General features: G+C 43.6%; 1 pseudogene; it reads left to right on the forward strand.

Annotated features, from left to right (window-relative positions):
- Window positions 1-361: 361 nt before the first annotated feature.
- Window positions 362-6500, forward strand: part of LOC101657913 — a 42974-nt pseudogene continuing 36835 nt past the window's right edge.

The raw sequence follows: 6500 nt of genomic DNA on the forward strand, positions 1-6500 counted from the left end.
TGCGGTCACTCGAACTTCCTTGTCCCGGAGCTTAGCCACACCCTAAGGTGTCGTGGGGTGCCCTTGAGGACACTGAGTTCTGGTCCGCCTCGCCCTCGCCACCCGTCGCGGTCCGAGAACAGAAATGCTGGGAAGTTTCATCGGCGACGATTTAAAAGGGAAAAAGGGAAACGAACCGTCTTCTTGGGGGGTGGGTGGGGGTGGGGTCTGTAACCACGATCACTTTGCTTTCTGTCCTCTCCCTCCCGGTTCTCGAGGGGCGCAGAAGGAAATCTGTCCCACTCCACGGGATGGCCACCTCCGAGGAGGAAGCGAGTGTGGCCACCCTCAGGTAGCTGTTGCTGCTTCCAAGGGGGCCGGAATGATTGGGCTCGGCGCCCTTGAATTTGCTGTGCGCGTTCCAGGTGCAGACGGAGCGCGCCCACCGGGAGCCCCGGGCAGAGTCCGCTGCGGCGTCCTGGTCTCAGGAGCGAAGACACCCGCCGCCCAGGTCCTCATCGCGCTCCCGCGGCCAGTCCGCCCGCGAGGGCACCGGCAGAAGCGGAACCAGCTCCTCTATGTCGCCACCTGGTGCCACCAAGAAGGATGGGCTGGCGCGCGCACCCTCCTGGGTGAGCGACCACTCATCTTCCACACCTGCCATCTGGGCGACATGCGCGCGCGGGGGTGCCCAGACGAGACAACCTGAACGGTCTGCACACGCCGCCAACGCAGGATGATGGGTTCATGGGGAAACGACAGCGACGAAGGGCAAACGGGCTGTATTTGTCCTCAGAATTCATGTCACATCTCTTACCAGTGGCACCAAGGAGGGGAAATTTTCTTTTTATTTCAGTGGACTGCACATCAGGTGAAAAATGATCCACGGCTTTCATGAATCCGCTGTCAACCTTAGCATCAAGATAGATTGCATTTATTCTCGGATATTCCCTTGAGTACTGTATCTGAAAGCAGCAACATTTTGATTTTCCTTGAGTTGCCAACTCCCAATTAAACTCGACAGTTTTATTAACGAGTGATAGCAATGTGTGTTCTCTTTAGAAAATACCTGCTGTTTCTGAAAATTGCTGAAGGGGGGGACCACTGCAAATGGGAGGAAGCAGTTGGAAATGCCCACTGATAACTGAAACGTAGAATATATGAAATATGATCGAGGAAAGTTCAAAGTCTCAAAAATGAAATGGACCCATACAGATGGACATTCTGGACATCAGTGAGCTGCCGTTGGCCTGGCGAGCGGAAACGGACTGGTACTGGCCACTGTGAGTCGGGCAATCCTATGGTTTACTCTGCTCGGAATGACAGATCCAAGAGAACGGACTTGCATTCAGGGTCAACAAGAACATTTCAAGATGGCCTTTAAAAAAAATGTTTTATTGATGTAAATTGACATGTCCTACAATTCAATAGTTCTCGCATATGGAAGAGTTGTGCAATGATCACAACCAACTTTAGAACATTTTCTTTCTTATACTCATTGTTCTCCCATTACCCATAAACCCCACTCCCAACGTCCTTTGCCATGCCCCTAAGAAACTATTGATTCAGTTACTGTCTTTATAGCTTTGCATGTTCTGGATTTCATACAAAACAAAAACCAAAAAACCCAACAACAATGACAAAATTGAGAAAAACCTCAATAAAAAAGAAAGCAGAAAATATTAAAAAACGATAACGGATTTAAAATGAGTCAAAAGGAGGTAAAAGAATGTGTTACATTTTAACCTAATTATATTTTCTATAATCCACTTTCCAATGCTGTCTGTCTGATAGCAACGCTATTCATATCACTTGTCTATGGTCAGAGGGGGCGTCACTAGAGGCTTAATCCAGGTAGGGACCCTGCAAATGGATTTTTGACTTTCACTGTCAGCCATAGCATTCTGAGAACTGCTGCTCACAATGTAAGCTCTAATTCCATGTCTGCCTTTGGTCTTAGATTTTATCATTTACAATCGTTGGATCGCACATGCTGGTGTGCTTCTTCTGTGTGTTCCTAGCTGACACCTCATTTCGAGGGCTGCTTGTTTTAAGACAAGACTTTTAAGACCCAGACACTGTTTCTTTACCACACTTTGCTTTAGTGCCTGTAATAAGAGCTATCTTTTATTTTTTCCAAGATCGATCTTGCTGTACATGGCTCTCTGATGTGTGCATGTCTACAAAGAAACCAGTTAATGCAACTATTATTCAAATGTATGTACCAACTACTAAAGCTAATGATGGAGAAATTAAAAAATTCTACCACCTTCTACAGCTTTAAATAGATCAAGCATGCAACCCAAGTACATGGATAATTACTGACGATTGGAAGGCAAAAATTGGAAAGGGATAAGGTGTAGTAGTTGAAAAATATGGCCTTGGTGATGGACATGAAGCTTCAGATCACATGACAGAATTTTTCAAGACCTATGGCTTCATTGCATATTGTGGAATTATGAAGAGACTTTCTCCCAGATTTGTCTCCCCCAAAGACATGCCAAATATCAGCGGCTATTTGCCAGCATATGAGGGGAGTTCAGATGCTTAGAGACATCCAAACTACTGTCTGGTCCCACCACAAGAGGGGCCCATTTCCTGCTGTTAAGGACAATGGGCTACTTCTCCCTAAAGGCTTGCAGCCATCAGTCTGGCCCTGTAGGTGGGATTTATACCCTACTGATAATGGTTTCTATAGTGAGCTAGAGAACAGGTCAAACGGGCTCAGTGACATCCAAAATTAAGCTGCCTCCCTGAATCTAGGATCCACCCACCTTGTCACATGTGTACCCCCATTACCTCCCCTTCCTATTGCATGTATATCCCTAGACTTTCCCCCTCTCACTGCTGTATAACCTATAGTGCAACCTCTACTTGTTACATATGTCTTCACCTGTAATTAGGGAGCTTATATGTCCCCAGAGAAAATACAAACCTTGGTTAGCAATAAACTCTCTCTCTCTCTCTCTCTCTCCACGTGGACCACCAAGTAGGGTTGAGGTGAGCATACTACCATGAAATGTGTCTGACTCCATTATTTCAATCTCTCTTCTATCTCTCATGTTCTCTATGCCTTTACTATAATCTTTACTTATTATCAGTGTAGAATTGTGCCTACTGGACCTGTGATGATTTGTTAGGGGCTGGATTCCCTGACAGCATATGTCTTTTTCCAACAACATAATGATGACTATACATGTGCACCTGGTCTGATGGAATATACAGGAATCTATGAGAAGAGAAAATAGAGAAGTTCAATATTATCATCCCAAATAAGGCTGGAACCCAACTGAGAAACAGACTATCAATTGATCACATATAAATTCAGGTTGAAGTTGAAAAAAATTAAAATAAGTCCAAGAGGGTAAAAATATGACCTTGAGTATATGAGAATATCACTTCAGAATTTACAGAACATCTAAAGAATAGATTTGATGCATTGACCAAACATTAATGACTGAACACCTGCTGAACTGTGGGATGACATTAAGACCATTGTACATAAAGAAAACAAAAGGTCATTAAAAAGATGGGAAAGAAAGAAAAAAAATCAAAGTGGATGTCAGAAGAGACTCTGAAAAAAGCTCTTGAACACAGAGTAGCTAAAAATAATGGGAGAAATAATGACGAGAAAGAGCTGAACAGAAAATTCCTGAGGGCAGTTCAAGAAGACAAAGTAAAGTACTGGGGTGAAGTGCACACAGATCTGGAGTTAGAAAGGCAAAAGGGAAGAACATGTTCAACATATCTCCAACGGAAAGAACCGAAGAACAAATGTCAAGATTCAGTTTCACTATTAAAGGATCCTAAGGGCAAAATATTGAACTATGCTGGAAGTATCAAAAGAAGATAGAAGGAATTTACAGTTCTTGTACAAAAAAGGATTGATTGACATTCATGGCTGACATAACTTCAAAATTGTAGCACATGATCAGGAAACAATGCACTGTAGGAGGTCCAAGCTGCATCAAAGGCATTAGTGGAAAAGAAGGTTTCAGGAATCAATAGACTACCAATGCACATGTTACAACAAGATGATGAAGCACTGCAAAAACTCATTAGTCTATGTCAAGAAATTTGGAAGACAGCTACCTGGCCAAGCAACTGGAAGAGATCCATATTTGTTACCATTCCAGAGAAAGGTGACCCAACCGAATGTGGAAATTATTGAACAATAACTTTAATATCACATGCAAGTAAAATTTTGTTGAAGATCATTGAAAAACAATGGCAACAATACATCAGTAGGGTAATTGAAGGCGGAGAGATAAATGTCTTGGTGAGCCTCCCCTTTTGAGTTCTCAGGTCTCTTGCTTTGTGATGGTCGGACCAGGGTTCAGCTACCTTAGCCAGTTCCCTGCTTCAGGTAGCAAGGCTCATTTCCTGCAAGACATCCCAGAGGAGAAGCCGCATGGACCTACCCCGATGCAGCCCTGGGTGCTGGAGCAGCCCTGTGGAGACCCCTGCCAGTGCTGAGATGCGTACATGTTCACTAATTCAGCTTTCCTCCTGCAGTCGGCATCCTTGCATGTGTTTTGTGAGATGGAGGAGGATTTTGTGGTTTGGTGTCGTACATATGGGTTAATGTTGGACTTGTGGCCTTGGGCAGCATTGAGTTGGAATGTTTTCTTGATGTGCACTTACCCTTTATATGAAACTCTCTCTTATTAAAAAAAAAACAACATCAGAAGGAAGCTGCCAGACATTCAAATTGAATTCAGAAGAGGACCTGGAATGAGGGTCAGTAATGTTGACATCAGAGGGATGTAGGCTGAAAGCAGAGAATACCAGAAAGATGTTTACTTGTGTTTTATTGAATATTGTGTGGATCATAACACACCATTGGTAGCATGGTGCTCATGTGGAACCTGTATATAGACCAATAGTCAGTTATTTGAACAGAATAACGGAATGTTAAAAATCTGGAAAGGTGTGCATAGGGGTTGCTACTTTTCTTTACCCTCACCACCCCCAATTTATATGCTGAGCAAATAATCTGAGAAGTTGGACTATATGAACAAGAACTCAACCTCAGGATGGAAGGAAGGTTCATTAACAACCTTGCATGTACAGATGGAATAATCTTGCTTTCTGAAAGCAAAGGGGACTTTAAGTACTAGGTGATGATACATTGACACTCACTGTAAAGAAAAACAAAACTCGTCACATTGGACTGATAGACATCATCATGACAAATGGAGAAAAGATTGAAGCTGTCAAATTTTTCGTTTTACTTGAATCCACAACCAAAGGTCATGGAAGCCTGGTCTTGTTCTTGTTAGGTGCTGGCTCATGATGACCCTTGTACAACAAAACACAAACTACAGGTCCCGCACCACCCTCACAATCGTTGGTACGCTTGAGGCCAAGGTTGCAGCTACTGTGCCAATCCATCTCCTTGAGGACCTTCCTCTTTTTTCACGGCCCCTCCACTGTACCGGGCATGATGCCCTTCTCCAGGGTCTGGTCTCCCTTGATAACATGTCCAAAGCACATGAGATGAAGTCTTGTCATCACCCTTTCTAAATAGCATTCTGGCTTTACTTCTTCCAAGATAGATCTGCTGGTTCTTTTGGCAGTCCATGGTACTTTCGATATTTTTTGCCAGCACCACAATTGTACATTCATTCTTCTCTTGTCTTCCTTCTTCAATGTCTAATTTCACGTGAAAGTTTAATTGCATAGGAAGCAATTGAAAAACACCATGGCTTGGTTTAGGTGCACCTTAATCCTGAGTGTGACACCTCCTTGCTCTCCAACACTTGAAAGAGGTCTTGTGCAGCAGATTTGTCCAGTCCAATGCATCACTGCTTCCATGAGCCATGATTGAGAATCCAAACCAGATGAAATCCTTGACAAGTTCAATATTTCCTCCATTTATCTTGCTGTTACTCCATGGAAGCAGTAGCACGTCTTTCTTTCCTTACTTCTTTGGTGTTCCTTTTGCTTTTAGTATATTATCTTCCTCTTCCCCTGTGGGAAACAGAAAGACTTCTTCCAAGTCTTCTCCCCCAACTATATGTTAGACTTAGAAAACTGCTTGCAACTAATGGTAAATGATTGTCAAGTTATCTCCCTGTAGACTCCAGCCAGCCAGAGCAAGCGGACACAGTTGTTTCTCCCACAATAGGTAGAGCTCACTCCCTGCTGTTAGAGACAGTGGGTTGCTTCCACTGAAGCACTAGGCTAAATAAAGTCTCCAATCCAGGACAATCAAGGTTAGGCTGCCATCATGAATCTAGGGTCTGCCCATCTTGTCACATGTGTACCCCCAATACCACTCCTTCCTATTGCGTGTATACCCCTAGATCATCACCCTTCTATCACTGTGTTACTTATAGCAAAACCCTTTCCTGTGACATATGTCTTCACCTGTAATTAGGGGGCTTGCACATCCCCAGAGAATATATAAGCCTTCACAATAAATCTCTCTTTCTCTCCACATGGACCACCAAGTGAGGTGAGCATGCTACCATGAAATGTGTCTGACTCCATTATTTCAATCTCTCTTCTATCTCTCA

The sequence above is a fragment of the Echinops telfairi genome, unplaced genomic scaffold, assembly GCF_000313985.2.
Source record: "Echinops telfairi isolate 266 unplaced genomic scaffold, ASM31398v2 ScPeMD7_7441;HRSCAF=8479, whole genome shotgun sequence".
Classification (NCBI taxonomy): Eukaryota; Metazoa; Chordata; class Mammalia; order Afrosoricida; family Tenrecidae; genus Echinops; species Echinops telfairi.